Below are 17473 nucleotides of genomic sequence, written 5' to 3'. Positions count from 1 at the left end.
GGAGATGGAAATGATTTACCTGAAGTAGGTGGAAACTGACACGTGATGTTGCCTCGAAACTGCGCTGGTGCAGTGTGTGTTTGCTTACTGACTGACCGAGCCAGGTAAGGTCTATTGTTCTGTCTGTGTAAACTCCCTAAGGCATCTAGAAGGTGTTCCTGCTTCTGGGTGGGGGCAGGGGGATTGTGAAGAAGCTAGGTATGGCTTAGCCATTCAGAGAGACTCGGGCGAGTGATTACCAGAGGTTCTGGAAGTCTGTGGCGCCTGGTGGAACGTTGCGCCTCACCTCGCAGGCAACATTGCCGATACTTTGCTCCAAACCGGAGAGAGCAAAGGGTTATTCAACGCTGACCCACTGAAGAATTGTAGCATCCTAGAGCAGCCCGGGTGGGAAGGGACCTCAAAAGATCGTCTGGTCCAACCTTTATCTAGCACCCTGTCCAATGGCATCTTGAAAAGCTCCAGCGATGGGGACTCTACCATGTCCCTGGGGAGGCTGTTCCAGTGGATGATTGGTCTCACTGGAAAAGAGGAGAGAGAGGGGAAAAAACAAAAAAAAAAGAAAAAAGAGTCTGTCTTGTATCACCGTGAAACCCCTCTCCCGGTGCAAGTTGTCTGGGCAAGGCAGCTAGGCACGGGACTCACCGCGGGCCAAAGCTGAGCAACTCAGCGACGCTGGTGGCGCCCCTGTGAAAACGCATTTAAGGAAGGGCAAAACGCTGTCCGGGGCAGGTAGTTCCCTGCTGCCCGCGGATCCGGCTGGTGGATATTTCCCGGAGGAACTTCTTGTCCCGGTTTTGTTAAAAACAAGACCGGCTCTCTTTTAGTGATTTTTTTTTTTTTTTTTTTTTTTTTCCTTTCAGCTAAGTTCTTCTAGGTGGCTGTACTGCTCTGAGTTTTAGCCTGCATATTTTTCCTGGGATGCTGTACTCGGTGCTGATAAGAGACCAACGGAATGCCGAAGAAGCTCGTGTTTAGATTTATTACTATGGTAGCCAAGAAAGACTGATCAGTTTTCCCACGTTCCGTTGCGAGAGGGGCGTGTTTGAGGAGGGGTGGGTGGAACAGGTGACTAGCACTGACCAACGGAAGTGTTCCATCCCATAATCGTCATACCCCCTGTGTAAGAGGGTGATCACGAGGGTCGAGCTCTCTTTGACCATGGCTGGCATCTAGAGAGGACCCTGTCTGTCTGCCTGTGATCTACAGGCCTCAGGCCCTGCATCCCTGCAACCCGGTTCCGGTTTGCTGTGAAGTCCCGCCCATGACTTCCGGGGGCCTGGCCTGCACCTGCTGGAGCCACCAGCTCCGCACACCCAGCTCCGCCGCTGCTCGAGTGACGCCAGCTCCACATCGAGCGCTTGAGATGATTGCTTTTGTAGATTTCGTATATATTCTCTATTTATTAGTAGCATTAGGAAAACCCTTTAAAACTTTCCAACTTGAAGTCTGAGTCTCTCTTCCTTTCCCCTTATCTTTTTTATCATCTTTCCCATCTAAAGGAAAGGGGTGGCGTGAAAATGAGGGGATAACAGGGAGCGTCTGCCACGGTTTATTGCCGCCTTGCCTTAAACCTTGACGCTGCTTCATCCTGTTTTCTTTCCCCCTGTCCTCTTGAGGAGGGGCAGTGAGAGAGAGCAGCTGGCTGGGCCCCTGGCAGCTGGCCAAGGTCAACCCATCACCAAGCCTAAAAGGCAGATTCCTCTGTGCAGAAGTTGAAGGGGGCTGGTGGTTTAAAGAACAACAGTGACTGGGGTAGGAACAGGACGTTTTGGGGATAAAAAAGTTGGGAAACGTCCGGAGAGCCTGTCACTTTGAGGGGGGGGGGGGGGGGGGGCAAATTTCATGAGAAAAAGCCTTCTTTCTGAGCAATAAGAGGTTCGTGTGAGAAAAAAGGACCCGGTCTCCGTTTTTTTCCTCGCTTGGTAATACAAGTGACAAAGAACTGGAGCCCCTGCGCGCAAAGGGATGAAAATGGACGGAGCCCGTCGGATGCTCTTTGTGCGTGCGTTGGAAACCCGGGAACAGCTACAAAGAGGTCATGGAGTAGACTGTGAGCTCGGTTAACTTAACTCGGTCTGGCTAAACTCGATTAAAACGGAGCTTTAGAGAAGGCAATGCCCTGAGGATGCGAGGGATAAAGGGACAATAAGAAAGGCTGAAGATGTAGTTCCTGACCCTTTTGTCAGGAAGGATTAGGGCTGAATGTTGATTTGACTGAAGCCCAGGTAGCCATCGGTCTTCTGTAACTGAAATTTCAGTAGCGCAGGAGACCCAAAGCTGAGAATTGGGCACCAGTGACGCTTCTGATAGCGGCCGGGTGTCACAGGAGAAGAGTCAAGAGATCACTCAGATCTGATCTGGTCTAGTAGTTAGTTTATTGAGGTCTAATCAGTAAATGTAGGTGTGCAAAATATTTAATAAGTACAGATGGATGCTATTTACGACGCTTAAAGCTAGTATGGGATACAAAGATTCTCGCGTAAGCTTACTATACGCATCTTAAATGTTGCACGCGTGCAAAAACGTGTCGCTTACCAGCCCGTCGATGCCTGGTGTCAGGTAAGGGATCTCTCAGCCTCAAGGGGAAACCTCGAGAGGCGTCCCTGCTCAAGGGGAGATCGCCGCCGCGCAGCCGGCTGCTGTGGAGGGAGAGCTCAAGGGAGCCTGATGGCCGCACGCATTTATAGCATGAAGTGGTTGACTCGTAGTCGGATGTTTCTGCCACGTTCACGCGGGTTCGGCCGCTTATCAGCCCGGTCTCCAGCCAAACGGTTTTGTTGGATTTGGTGCTGGGTTCTCGCTGATAGCCTCACACGATAGGATTAAGGTGTCCGGGCTTTGGCTTCTATGGTCACGGATCTACCTTTGAGAAGCCGGGTCTGTTGGGAGCTGATGGCTTCACCTGACCAGGTGGGGCAAGAGGGTCTTTGCCAACAAGCTGGCCAGACTGACAAGGAGGGCTTTAAACTAGACTCAGCGGGGGAAGAGGAGGGAGTTTTGAGCAACAGGGGCTGCTGACGCATTAGGAACCAACAGGGGAACACCTGCGAAACGCCGCAAAGGAATCGGGGCTTGATCCTCCAAAAAGGTGAGAGGGTCAACAGCCCAACTGAAGCGCCTCCATACCAGTGCACGCAGCACAGGTAACGAACAGGAGGAGTTGGAAGCCACTGTGCAGCTGGAAAGCTATGGCCTAATCGCTATCACTGAAACTTGGTGGGATGACTCACGCGACTGGAGCGCTGCAATCCACGGCTAGAAACTGTTCAGAAGGAAGTGGAGGCGGGGGGTGGGGGGGTGGTCGCCCTCTATGTAGAAAGAAACAGAGAGACAAGAAAAAAGGATTGATTCCACAGAGCTGGCTTGGAAAGACACGCGCTTTGTATTTGATTTTCTCCCAGGAGGCATGCAGCTTAGAGACATCTGCAGCTGAAGTGGGGCTTTCAGGGAACAATTTAGAGCAAGCCCTGTTGGTTCTGCGAAATGCTCTGAAAAGTCAAGGCCTGCCCTGCCCTGGCAAAAGCAGTCATTTGACTGGAGGGAAAAGCAGCACCAAAAGCAGCCGCGAGCACGCTTGGGGTGGACTTGCTGCGGTAATAAACAACAGTAAAGAGTACTTCTAGCTACAGCAGCCTCTTCTGAGACCTCGTTGCCCGCCCACAGGGTCGCAGCACTACACGGCCCAGATCCCTCCGCGGCCCGAGCGCACGCAAACTGCCCGAGCCCCGGTAAGCACCAGGTCGAGGGGGGCGGGGACGAGGGCAAACGACAGACGAGACGGCCAATCGAGACGCGGGATCGGCCGGCGGCGATCTGACGGCCCAATGGGAGCCGCGGAGGGCCTGGCCGAGTGGAGGAAGCGACAACGGGCGTTGTCGTGGCTGCCGAGATTATTGGGGCGCGGGCGGCCTGGCGGCGCCATTACTGTCTGCGGCAAGGCGCTTCCCCGCCAACGTCGTCTACGAGGACGAGAAGGTAGCCGCGGCTTTGCTCTGTGCGCGTTTCTTCTTCGCTTCCCCCCCCTCCCCCCCGCGCTCGCAGGCCCCCCCTGAGCCGAGGACCCGTTGCGCGCTGCCCGGGAGCGCGGCAGGGCGGGTGGCGGCATTGCTTGCGGGTGGGCGGAGGGACGGGCGACGGACGGGGCCTCTCTGGGTTGTGGCGCTCTCTACCGCACCAGCCCTAAAACATCGCGCTTCGTCGGTGTCTCGTCCTGTCCCGTCCCCCGGCTGCCGCGGCGCGTACCGGGTTGCTGGTACTGTCCGGTTCGCCTCGGTTTCCAGCCCCCCCACCCCCTCGCTCCGTGTCGTGTATGCGCGCGCGCAGAGAAGGGCCTCTGACGGTTACGCACTGGGTGGCAGCCGCAGACGTTTGCCGCGTGATATCCCTTTGGCACTGCAAGTCGAGCAAAGTTTGCTGCCGAGGGATGGGAGCGGCCCTACCTCGTGTAGGATGGTAGTCTTGAAACCTTAGGTTAAGTACACGCAGTCAGTGTCCTCGGGGATTCCCGGTGTACGTACGTGAACAGTGAAGGTCCGCGAGGAGTTAGTTCCGCGTAGGAGAAAGGCAGGTCTTGATGTGCCTCGTAATAGCATTCTAGAGATTTCGCAGCTCTGCTGTGCTAGGTTTTGGTTCTGAACCCCCAAACTGGATTATTAAAGCAAAGAAGTACAACTGTTCTTGTTTTTCTTAAAAATAAAAAACAACTAAAACCACCGATCTAGAAACGGGTCATCCTGCAGGCTGCCAAAGCTTCCCAGATCTTGTTTCTGTGGTGAAGTGGGACCACGATAACAGCGTGCTTGCAACGTTCACGGGTGCTGGTGCGCCGCAGCGTGCTAGTAACAAGAGTGAGCTGCTTAGACTGCGGGGAAAAAAAAAGTTGCGGCCGTTGCCTACGTGATGTTAACTTTCAGTTAGTATCCTGTATAATTTTGTTATTAAAATGCTGAAGGTTAACGGTTAGGGACGTCTTCTGCTTTCGAAGGTAGGGTTTCTGTGCAGCATAGAAGGCGGACTCGCGCTATGCCCTTGCAGGCTTCCTGTGATCGTGCTTTTGTTCAGTACTTGAGCTCCCTGTACCGCGGCAAACGAACGGCCGCTGATCTCGCGCTCCGCTGAATTCTTTGCCGATTCAGTTAAGCCATTTGCCTCCCGCCTCTGCGTGGACCGCATTGAATAGAAAAACTGCTTAGGAAATGATCAACCCAAATTAAACCATACTGGAGGTCGCTAATCTGAAGCACTGGCCCGTCTCGTTGCCCCTGTCATCTTGCGTGCTGAATCCCACTTCTGGAGGGGGCTCTGTAAATAGGTTGTATTTCGAGTACAGAAAGTATTAATATCGCGCGAGGAAAAAAAAAGAAAATCAACGTCTCGGCTTGCGTTTGGGGTCTCGGGTAATCTGCTTCTGTACGAGTCCAGCGGGGCCTATTGATTTGCTTAAGCTGTTACCTTTCTCTGAAGCCAGTTACGTTTTAACTGTTTGCTCTTCCTCCAGTGCCTTGCGTTCCGTGATCTTTCACCCCAAGCTGCGACGCTTTTCCTAGTCATGCCTAGGGAGCCGATTATCAGGTTATCTGAAGCTGAAGGTTCCGGTGACTCTGTAAGTACTCTGGAAGCTTTCTGTACGCTGAAGAGTACCTGTAATTAGTTCCTAATTTACTGGACTCTTCCCCAGCCCCTCTTTTCCTCTTGATAGGGCACAGGAGGCTATTCTGGGTTTTCTAGCGCTGTAATCTTTTGCCTCTGGCTCGTAATGGAATTGAGCTTTTTGACTAACAGCGGCGACGTGAAGCAATGCTCATCCCTGGGTATGTACTTCTGGTGCAAAATGCAGGGCTGTTTTGTTTTGGAGTGCGGTCTGATGCCCGTTGTCATGGTTTATAGAGTAAGAGGAGGAGGAGGAGTAGTGCTAGTTGTTCTTCTAATATGGAGAAGAGGGCTTGGGGTTTTTGGCAGGTGAGGGGCGAGGAAGGGCAAAGCTGGTTGAGAGGTGCTGGGTGCTTCACTTTTATCTATAAAAGTCGAGTTCAAAGACTCCGTAAAGCCATGCAGAAGGCAGCCTAAAGCTTATTTTGCACCAGAATTGCTGACGTTGCCTGGAGATATAAGGGGGCTTTAACCCAGAGACAAACTTGGCTTCCGTGGGCGTTTTGTAGTTGGGCGGTGTCTTGCTTGAAACAAATTGCATAGCTGCTTCCCCCCCTCCCCCATAGTGGTGTGCATTATAGGTCTTTGTAGCTTTGCCTGGCAAATGTCAGCTGCGGGCGGGCGGGCGGGCGGGGGGGCAGACAGACAGACGGACAGACAGACAGTAATTTGAAGGGCAGTGGTTGAATTGCTAGGAATTGGCACGCTGGTTTCTCTGGGGGGGTGGTCCTCTGCTCTCAGTCCTTCCCTTCCTGCCCTCTCCCCTCTTTGCGTGTGGCTTTTTATTTTATTAATTTATGGGTTTGTACTTCCTTCTCCAGCTTCCCGGGCATTTAATGACTGTTGGCAAGAAGCGTGCTGCTCGCCTGGGTCTGACCAACGGATTCCGGATGGCTGTGGATGAAGGGCCCGAGGGTGGGCAGTCTGTCTGTCACGTACGTCTACCTATTCGGGGTGGCCGTGAGTTGGCCTGTCCGCCCGGCTGAGATTTGTTTGCGCCGCGAGAGTCGCTGGGCGTGCACGAACCGCCTCTGAATGGATTTTTGTCTGTTGCCCGTCAGTCTAGCCACTGTTGATGTCTAATTTTGTGTGACGTGTGTCTGTGGAAGGTACTAAAAGCTTTGAGCAGCAGTTGCACAATAAAGTTTTAGCATGGGGATATCACCTCCGTCTTGTGCGTCTTACTGAGGGGAAAGAGTTCTGCAGGTTAAAAGGGTGTCTCCCCGGAGTGCAAGTGTGCGGAACGTTTCGGTCCGTTAACAGCGTTCTGTAGACAGATAATGATTTGCCCAGTCATTTGAAGCGTGGCGCTGGAACCGCTTGGCAGTAGTCTCCCGTGTGTGGCACGAAGCGAACTCGTAGCTTTTTGGAAGTGGTACGCAAATGTACATAAAGCCAGCGTAGGCTGCTGCTGAAACTTGAGAAGATACCGTACGTGACGCTACAGGCATGCCGTACGAGGGTGGTTTCGGCACAGGGCAATGTGTTGGAAGCATCCAACTCCTGTTGGAGCGCTTTATCAACGGCTGTGTGAGAAGGCCCCGTTGATGTCCCTTTTCTGGTGAGGAGGGATACGGCAGGAGAAAACGGTCGGTCTGAATGGCAGCTGCGGTGCTTCCATAGCAGAGTGGAATCTCTCTTTTGTCGGTTTGGGTCAGCTGTCCTGGCTCTGTCCCCTCCCAACCTCTTGCCCACCCCCAGCTCACTGGACGGTGGGGGTGGTTGGAGAGACAGCCTCTGTGCTGTGGGAGCACTGCTCAGCAGTAGCCAAAGCATCGGTGTGTTCTCAACACCCTTCTAGCTAGAGCTACAAAGCACAGCACTACGAGGGCTGCTGTGGGGAAAGTTACCTCCGTCCCAGCCAGACCCAAACCAAAAGTACATCACAGGGAGACGGCAAACTTCGTCTTTCTTTAACAGCTGTTAAAAAAGGGAGATGGGCGTGGGAAAGCAGGGCGATCCTTTGTTGCCCTTGAAGGCTATGTTACTGAGGCAGAGGCATCTGAGATGCCCACTGGAAGGCGTCTGTCATCTCTTCTGTATCCCCAAGCCATCAGGTGAAATTTGGTGACACCCGAGGGCTTCGCCTTTGTTTCATCTTCCCTGGGGAGGAGATGGAAATGATTTACCTGAAGTAGGTGGAAACTGACACGTGATGTTGCCTCGAAACTGCGCTGGTGCAGTGTGTGTTTGCTTACTGACTGACCGAGCCAGGTAAGGTCTATTGTTCTGTCTGTGTAAACTCCCTAAGGCATCTAGAAGGTGTTCCTGCTTCTGGGTGGGGGCAGGGGGATTGTGAAGAAGCTAGGTATGGCTTAGCCATTCAGAGAGACTCGGGCGAGTGATTACCAGAGGTTCTGGAAGTCTGTGGCGCCTGGTGGAACGTTGCGCCTCACCTCGCAGGCAACATTGCCGATACTTTGCTCCAAACCGGAGAGAGCAAAGGGTTATTCAACGCTGACCCACTGAAGAATTGTAGCATCCTAGAGCAGCCCGGGTGGGAAGGGACCTCAAAAGATCGTCTGGTCCAACCTTTATCTAGCACCCTGTCCAATGGCATCTTGAAAAGCTCCAGCGATGGGGACTCTACCATGTCCCTGGGGAGGCTGTTCCAGTGGATGATTGGTCTCACTGGAAAAGAGGAGAGAGAGGGGAAAAAACAAAAAAAAAAGAAAAAAGAGTCTGTCTTGTATCACCGTGAAACCCCTCTCCCGGTGCAAGTTGTCTGGGCAAGGCAGCTAGGCACGGGACTCACCGCGGGCCAAAGCTGAGCAACTCAGCGACGCTGGTGGCGCCCCTGTGAAAACGCATTTAAGGAAGGGCAAAACGCTGTCCGGGGCAGGTAGTTCCCTGCTGCCCGCGGATCCGGCTGGTGGATATTTCCCGGAGGAACTTCTTGTCCCGGTTTTGTTAAAAACAAGACCGGCTCTCTTTTAGTGATTTTTTTTTTTTTTTTTTTTTTTTTCCTTTCAGCTAAGTTCTTCTAGGTGGCTGTACTGCTCTGAGTTTTAGCCTGCATATTTTTCCTGGGATGCTGTACTCGGTGCTGATAAGAGACCAACGGAATGCCGAAGAAGCTCGTGTTTAGATTTATTACTATGGTAGCCAAGAAAGACTGATCAGTTTTCCCACGTTCCGTTGCGAGAGGGGCGTGTTTGAGGAGGGGTGGGTGGAACAGGTGACTAGCACTGACCAACGGAAGTGTTCCATCCCATAATCGTCATACCCCCTGTGTAAGAGGGTGATCACGAGGGTCGAGCTCTCTTTGACCATGGCTGGCATCTAGAGAGGACCCTGTCTGTCTGCCTGTGATCTACAGGCCTCAGGCCCTGCATCCCTGCAACCCGGTTCCGGTTTGCTGTGAAGTCCCGCCCATGACTTCCGGGGGCCTGGCCTGCACCTGCTGGAGCCACCAGCTCCGCACACCCAGCTCCGCCGCTGCTCGAGTGACGCCAGCTCCACATCGAGCGCTTGAGATGATTGCTTTTGTAGATTTCGTATATATTCTCTATTTATTAGTAGCATTAGGAAAACCCTTTAAAACTTTCCAACTTGAAGTCTGAGTCTCTCTTCCTTTCCCCTTATCTTTTTTATCATCTTTCCCATCTAAAGGAAAGGGGTGGCGTGAAAATGAGGGGATAACAGGGAGCGTCTGCCACGGTTTATTGCCGCCTTGCCTTAAACCTTGACGCTGCTTCATCCTGTTTTCTTTCCCCCTGTCCTCTTGAGGAGGGGCAGTGAGAGAGAGCAGCTGGCTGGGCCCCTGGCAGCTGGCCAAGGTCAACCCATCACCAAGCCTAAAAGGCAGATTCCTCTGTGCAGAAGTTGAAGGGGGCTGGTGGTTTAAAGAACAACAGTGACTGGGGTAGGAACAGGACGTTTTGGGGATAAAAAAGTTGGGAAACGTCCGGAGAGCCTGTCACTTTGAGGGGGGGGGGGGGGCAAATTTCATGAGAAAAAGCCTTCTTTCTGAGCAATAAGAGGTTCGTGTGAGAAAAAAGGACCCGGTCTCCGTTTTTTTCCTCGCTTGGTAATACAAGTGACAAAGAACTGGAGCCCCTGCGCGCAAAGGGATGAAAATGGACGGAGCCCGTCGGATGCTCTTTGTGCGTGCGTTGGAAACCCGGGAACAGCTACAAAGAGGTCATGGAGTAGACTGTGAGCTCGGTTAACTTAACTCGGTCTGGCTAAACTCGATTAAAACGGAGCTTTAGAGAAGGCAATGCCCTGAGGATGCGAGGGATAAAGGGACAATAAGAAAGGCTGAAGATGTAGTTCCTGACCCTTTTGTCAGGAAGGATTAGGGCTGAATGTTGATTTGACTGAAGCCCAGGTAGCCATCGGTCTTCTGTAACTGAAATTTCAGTAGCGCAGGAGACCCAAAGCTGAGAATTGGGCACCAGTGACGCTTCTGATAGCGGCCGGGTGTCACAGGAGAAGAGTCAAGAGATCACTCAGATCTGATCTGGTCTAGTAGTTAGTTTATTGAGGTCTAATCAGTAAATGTAGGTGTGCAAAATATTTAATAAGTACAGATGGATGCTATTTACGACGCTTAAAGCTAGTATGGGATACAAAGATTCTCGCGTAAGCTTACTATACGCATCTTAAATGTTGCACGCGTGCAAAAACGTGTCGCTTACCAGCCCGTCGATGCCTGGTGTCAGGTAAGGGATCTCTCAGCCTCAAGGGGAAACCTCGAGAGGCGTCCCTGCTCAAGGGGAGATCGCCGCCGCGCAGCCGGCTGCTGTGGAGGGAGAGCTCAAGGGAGCCTGATGGCCGCACGCATTTATAGCATGAAGTGGTTGACTCGTAGTCGGATGTTTCTGCCACGTTCACGCGGGTTCGGCCGCTTATCAGCCCGGTCTCCAGCCAAACGGTTTTGTTGGATTTGGTGCTGGGTTCTCGCTGATAGCCTCACACGATAGGATTAAGGTGTCCGGGCTTTGGCTTCTATGGTCACGGATCTACCTTTGAGAAGCCGGGTCTGTTGGGAGCTGATGGCTTCACCTGACCAGGTGGGGCAAGAGGGTCTTTGCCAACAAGCTGGCCAGACTGACAAGGAGGGCTTTAAACTAGACTCAGCGGGGGAAGAGGAGGGAGTTTTGAGCAACAGGGGCTGCTGACGCATTAGGAACCAACAGGGGAACACCTGCGAAACGCCGCAAAGGAATCGGGGCTTGATCCTCCAAAAAGGTGAGAGGGTCAACAGCCCAACTGAAGCGCCTCCATACCAGTGCACGCAGCACAGGTAACGAACAGGAGGAGTTGGAAGCCACTGTGCAGCTGGAAAGCTATGGCCTAATCGCTATCACTGAAACTTGGTGGGATGACTCACGCGACTGGAGCGCTGCAATCCACGGCTAGAAACTGTTCAGAAGGAAGTGGAGGCGGGGGGTGGGGGGGTGGTCGCCCTCTATGTAGAAAGAAACAGAGAGACAAGAAAAAAGGATTGATTCCACAGAGCTGGCTTGGAAAGACACGCGCTTTGTATTTGATTTTCTCCCAGGAGGCATGCAGCTTAGAGACATCTGCAGCTGAAGTGGGGCTTTCAGGGAACAATTTAGAGCAAGCCCTGTTGGTTCTGCGAAATGCTCTGAAAAGTCAAGGCCTGCCCTGCCCTGGCAAAAGCAGTCATTTGACTGGAGGGAAAAGCAGCACCAAAAGCAGCCGCGAGCACGCTTGGGGTGGACTTGCTGCGGTAATAAACAACAGTAAAGAGTACTTCTAGCTACAGCAGCCTCTTCTGAGACCTCGTTGCCCGCCCACAGGGTCGCAGCACTACACGGCCCAGATCCCTCCGCGGCCCGAGCGCACGCAAACTGCCCGAGCCCCGGTAAGCACCAGGTCGAGGGGGGCGGGGACGAGGGCAAACGACAGACGAGACGGCCAATCGAGACGCGGGATCGGCCGGCGGCGATCTGACGGCCCAATGGGAGCCGCGGAGGGCCTGGCCGAGTGGAGGAAGCGACAACGGGCGTTGTCGTGGCTGCCGAGATTATTGGGGCGCGGGCGGCCTGGCGGCGCCATTACTGTCTGCGGCAAGGCGCTTCCCCGCCAACGTCGTCTACGAGGACGAGAAGGTAGCCGCGGCTTTGCTCTGTGCGCGTTTCTTCTTCGCTTCCCCCCCCTCCCCCCCGCGCTCGCAGGCCCCCCCTGAGCCGAGGACCCGTTGCGCGCTGCCCGGGAGCGCGGCAGGGCGGGTGGCGGCATTGCTTGCGGGTGGGCGGAGGGACGGGCGACGGACGGGGCCTCTCTGGGTTGTGGCGCTCTCTACCGCACCAGCCCTAAAACATCGCGCTTCGTCGGTGTCTCGTCCTGTCCCGTCCCCCGGCTGCCGCGGCGCGTACCGGGTTGCTGGTACTGTCCGGTTCGCCTCGGTTTCCAGCCCCCCCACCCCCTCGCTCCGTGTCGTGTATGCGCGCGCGCAGAGAAGGGCCTCTGACGGTTACGCACTGGGTGGCAGCCGCAGACGTTTGCCGCGTGATATCCCTTTGGCACTGCAAGTCGAGCAAAGTTTGCTGCCGAGGGATGGGAGCGGCCCTACCTCGTGTAGGATGGTAGTCTTGAAACCTTAGGTTAAGTACACGCAGTCAGTGTCCTCGGGGATTCCCGGTGTACGTACGTGAACAGTGAAGGTCCGCGAGGAGTTAGTTCCGCGTAGGAGAAAGGCAGGTCTTGATGTGCCTCGTAATAGCATTCTAGAGATTTCGCAGCTCTGCTGTGCTAGGTTTTGGTTCTGAACCCCCAAACTGGATTATTAAAGCAAAGAAGTACAACTGTTCTTGTTTTTCTTAAAAATAAAAAACAACTAAAACCACCGATCTAGAAACGGGTCATCCTGCAGGCTGCCAAAGCTTCCCAGATCTTGTTTCTGTGGTGAAGTGGGACCACGATAACAGCGTGCTTGCAACGTTCACGGGTGCTGGTGCGCCGCAGCGTGCTAGTAACAAGAGTGAGCTGCTTAGACTGCGGGGAAAAAAAAAGTTGCGGCCGTTGCCTACGTGATGTTAACTTTCAGTTAGTATCCTGTATAATTTTGTTATTAAAATGCTGAAGGTTAACGGTTAGGGACGTCTTCTGCTTTCGAAGGTAGGGTTTCTGTGCAGCATAGAAGGCGGACTCGCGCTATGCCCTTGCAGGCTTCCTGTGATCGTGCTTTTGTTCAGTACTTGAGCTCCCTGTACCGCGGCAAACGAACGGCCGCTGATCTCGCGCTCCGCTGAATTCTTTGCCGATTCAGTTAAGCCATTTGCCTCCCGCCTCTGCGTGGACCGCATTGAATAGAAAAACTGCTTAGGAAATGATCAACCCAAATTAAACCATACTGGAGGTCGCTAATCTGAAGCACTGGCCCGTCTCGTTGCCCCTGTCATCTTGCGTGCTGAATCCCACTTCTGGAGGGGGCTCTGTAAATAGGTTGTATTTCGAGTACAGAAAGTATTAATATCGCGCGAGGAAAAAAAAAGAAAATCAACGTCTCGGCTTGCGTTTGGGGTCTCGGGTAATCTGCTTCTGTACGAGTCCAGCGGGGCCTATTGATTTGCTTAAGCTGTTACCTTTCTCTGAAGCCAGTTACGTTTTAACTGTTTGCTCTTCCTCCAGTGCCTTGCGTTCCGTGATCTTTCACCCCAAGCTGCGACGCTTTTCCTAGTCATGCCTAGGGAGCCGATTATCAGGTTATCTGAAGCTGAAGGTTCCGGTGACTCTGTAAGTACTCTGGAAGCTTTCTGTACGCTGAAGAGTACCTGTAATTAGTTCCTAATTTACTGGACTCTTCCCCAGCCCCTCTTTTCCTCTTGATAGGGCACAGGAGGCTATTCTGGGTTTTCTAGCGCTGTAATCTTTTGCCTCTGGCTCGTAATGGAATTGAGCTTTTTGACTAACAGCGGCGACGTGAAGCAATGCTCATCCCTGGGTATGTACTTCTGGTGCAAAATGCAGGGCTGTTTTGTTTTGGAGTGCGGTCTGATGCCCGTTGTCATGGTTTATAGAGTAAGAGGAGGAGGAGGAGTAGTGCTAGTTGTTCTTCTAATATGGAGAAGAGGGCTTGGGGTTTTTGGCAGGTGAGGGGCGAGGAAGGGCAAAGCTGGTTGAGAGGTGCTGGGTGCTTCACTTTTATCTATAAAAGTCGAGTTCAAAGACTCCGTAAAGCCATGCAGAAGGCAGCCTAAAGCTTATTTTGCACCAGAATTGCTGACGTTGCCTGGAGATATAAGGGGGCTTTAACCCAGAGACAAACTTGGCTTCCGTGGGCGTTTTGTAGTTGGGCGGTGTCTTGCTTGAAACAAATTGCATAGCTGCTTCCCCCCCTCCCCCATAGTGGTGTGCATTATAGGTCTTTGTAGCTTTGCCTGGCAAATGTCAGCTGCGGGCGGGCGGGCGGGCGGGGGGGCAGACAGACAGACGGACAGACAGACAGTAATTTGAAGGGCAGTGGTTGAATTGCTAGGAATTGGCACGCTGGTTTCTCTGGGGGGGTGGTCCTCTGCTCTCAGTCCTTCCCTTCCTGCCCTCTCCCCTCTTTGCGTGTGGCTTTTTATTTTATTAATTTATGGGTTTGTACTTCCTTCTCCAGCTTCCCGGGCATTTAATGACTGTTGGCAAGAAGCGTGCTGCTCGCCTGGGTCTGACCAACGGATTCCGGATGGCTGTGGATGAAGGGCCCGAGGGTGGGCAGTCTGTCTGTCACGTACGTCTACCTATTCGGGGTGGCCGTGAGTTGGCCTGTCCGCCCGGCTGAGATTTGTTTGCGCCGCAAGAGTCGCTGGGCGTGCACGAACCGCCTCTGAATGGATTTTTGTCTGTTGCCCGTCAGTCTAGCCACTGTTGATGTCTAATTTTGTGTGACGTGTGTCTGTGGAAGGTACTAAAAGCTTTGAGCAGCAGTTGCACAATAAAGTTTTAGCATGGGGATATCACCTCCGTCTTGTGCGTCTTACTGAGGGGAAAGAGTTCTGCAGGTTAAAAGGGTGTCTCCCCGGAGTGCAAGTGTGCGGAACGTTTCGGTCCGTTAACAGCGTTCTGTAGACAGATAATGATTTGCCCAGTCATTTGAAGCGTGGCGCTGGAACCGCTTGGCAGTAGTCTCCCGTGTGTGGCACGAAGCGAACTCGTAGCTTTTTGGAAGTGGTACGCAAATGTACATAAAGCCAGCGTAGGCTGCTGCTGAAACTTGAGAAGATACCGTACGTGACGCTACAGGCATGCCGTACGAGGGTGGTTTCGGCACAGGGCAATGTGTTGGAAGCATCCAACTCCTGTTGGAGCGCTTTATCAACGGCTGTGTGAGAAGGCCCCGTTGATGTCCCTTTTCTGGTGAGGAGGGATACGGCAGGAGAAAACGGTCGGTCTGAATGGCAGCTGCGGTGCTTCCATAGCAGAGTGGAATCTCTCTTTTGTCGGTTTGGGTCAGCTGTCCTGGCTCTGTCCCCTCCCAACCTCTTGCCCACCCCCAGCTCACTGGACGGTGGGGGTGGTTGGAGAGACAGCCTCTGTGCTGTGGGAGCACTGCTCAGCAGTAGCCAAAGCATCGGTGTGTTCTCAACACCCTTCTAGCTAGAGCTACAAAGCACAGCACTACGAGGGCTGCTGTGGGGAAAGTTACCTCCGTCCCAGCCAGACCCAAACCAAAAGTACATCACAGGGAGACGGCAAACTTCGTCTTTCTTTAACAGCTGTTAAAAAAGGGAGATGGGCGTGGGAAAGCAGGGCGATCCTTTGTTGCCCTTGAAGGCTATGTTACTGAGGCAGAGGCATCTGAGATGCCCACTGGAAGGCGTCTGTCATCTCTTCTGTATCCCCAAGCCATCAGGTGAAATTTGGTGACACCCGAGGGCTTCGCCTTTGTTTCATCTTCCCTGGGGAGGAGATGGAAATGATTTACCTGAAGTAGGTGGAAACTGACACGTGATGTTGCCTCGAAACTGCGCTGGTGCAGTGTGTGTTTGCTTACTGACTGACCGAGCCAGGTAAGGTCTATTGTTCTGTCTGTGTAAACTCCCTAAGGCATCTAGAAGGTGTTCCTGCTTCTGGGTGGGGGCAGGGGGATTGTGAAGAAGCTAGGTATGGCTTAGCCATTCAGAGAGACTCGGGCGAGTGATTACCAGAGGTTCTGGAAGTCTGTGGCGCCTGGTGGAACGTTGCGCCTCACCTCGCAGGCAACATTGCCGATACTTTGCTCCAAACCGGAGAGAGCAAAGGGTTATTCAACGCTGACCCACTGAAGAATTGTAGCATCCTAGAGCAGCCCGGGTGGGAAGGGACCTCAAAAGATCGTCTGGTCCAACCTTTATCTAGCACCCTGTCCAATGGCATCTTGAAAAGCTCCAGCGATGGGGACTCTACCATGTCCCTGGGGAGGCTGTTCCAGTGGATGATTGGTCTCACTGGAAAAGAGGAGAGAGAGGGGAAAAAACAAAAAAAAAAGAAAAAAGAGTCTGTCTTGTATCACCGTGAAACCCCTCTCCCGGTGCAAGTTGTCTGGGCAAGGCAGCTAGGCACGGGACTCACCGCGGGCCAAAGCTGAGCAACTCAGCGACGCTGGTGGCGCCCCTGTGAAAACGCATTTAAGGAAGGGCAAAACGCTGTCCGGGGCAGGTAGTTCCCTGCTGCCCGCGGATCCGGCTGGTGGATATTTCCCGGAGGAACTTCTTGTCCCGGTTTTGTTAAAAACAAGACCGGCTCTCTTTTAGTGATTTTTTTTTTTTTTTTTTTTTTTTTCCTTTCAGCTAAGTTCTTCTAGGTGGCTGTACTGCTCTGAGTTTTAGCCTGCATATTTTTCCTGGGATGCTGTACTCGGTGCTGATAAGAGACCAACGGAATGCCGAAGAAGCTCGTGTTTAGATTTATTACTATGGTAGCCAAGAAAGACTGATCAGTTTTCCCACGTTCCGTTGCGAGAGGGGCGTGTTTGAGGAGGGGTGGGTGGAACAGGTGACTAGCACTGACCAACGGAAGTGTTCCATCCCATAATCGTCATACCCCCTGTGTAAGAGGGTGATCACGAGGGTCGAGCTCTCTTTGACCATGGCTGGCATCTAGAGAGGACCCTGTCTGTCTGCCTGTGATCTACAGGCCTCAGGCCCTGCATCCCTGCAACCCGGTTCCGGTTTGCTGTGAAGTCCCGCCCATGACTTCCGGGGGCCTGGCCTGCACCTGCTGGAGCCACCAGCTCCGCACACCCAGCTCCGCCGCTGCTCGAGTGACGCCAGCTCCACATCGAGCGCTTGAGATGATTGCTTTTGTAGATTTCGTATATATTCTCTATTTATTAGTAGCATTAGGAAAACCCTTTAAAACTTTCCAACTTGAAGTCTGAGTCTCTCTTCCTTTCCCCTTATCTTTTTTATCATCTTTCCCATCTAAAGGAAAGGGGTGGCGTGAAAATGAGGGGATAACAGGGAGCGTCTGCCACGGTTTATTGCCGCCTTGCCTTAAACCTTGACGCTGCTTCATCCTGTTTTCTTTCCCCCTGTCCTCTTGAGGAGGGGCAGTGAGAGAGAGCAGCTGGCTGGGCCCCTGGCAGCTGGCCAAGGTCAACCCATCACCAAGCCTAAAAGGCAGATTCCTCTGTGCAGAAGTTGAAGGGGGCTGGTGGTTTAAAGAACAACAGTGACTGGGGTAGGAACAGGACGTTTTGGGGATAAAAAAGTTGGGAAACGTCCGGAGAGCCTGTCACTTTGAGGGGGGGGGGGGGGCAAATTTCATGAGAAAAAGCCTTCTTTCTGAGCAATAAGAGGTTCGTGTGAGAAAAAAGGACCCGGTCTCCGTTTTTTTCCTCGCTTGGTAATACAAGTGACAAAGAACTGGAGCCCCTGCG

The 17473-nt window shown here is 53.0% G+C and overlaps 1 long non-coding RNA gene and 1 pseudogene across 1 annotated transcript; both read left to right on the top strand.

Annotated features, from left to right (window-relative positions):
* Nucleotides 1-3943: 3943 nt before the first annotated feature.
* Nucleotides 3944-5808, top strand: LOC136114551 (uncharacterized). The gene is made up of 3 exons (XR_011736328.1): nucleotides 3944-3978; nucleotides 5501-5605; nucleotides 5681-5808. It is a non-coding gene; the product is annotated as an uncharacterized lncRNA (long non-coding RNA).
* A 5697-nt stretch (nucleotides 5809-11505) lies between these two features.
* LOC136114680 (adenosine 5'-monophosphoramidase HINT1-like) lies at nucleotides 11506-14573 on the top strand (annotated as a pseudogene).
* Nucleotides 14574-17473: the final 2900 nt, after the last annotated feature.

This window comes from Patagioenas fasciata, chromosome W (assembly GCF_037038585.1).
Source record: "Patagioenas fasciata isolate bPatFas1 chromosome W, bPatFas1.hap1, whole genome shotgun sequence".
NCBI classification, from domain to species: Eukaryota; Metazoa; Chordata; class Aves; order Columbiformes; family Columbidae; genus Patagioenas; species Patagioenas fasciata.
Note: the sequence above shows the minus strand (reverse complement) of the source record. Positions and strands in the feature narration are given on the sequence as shown.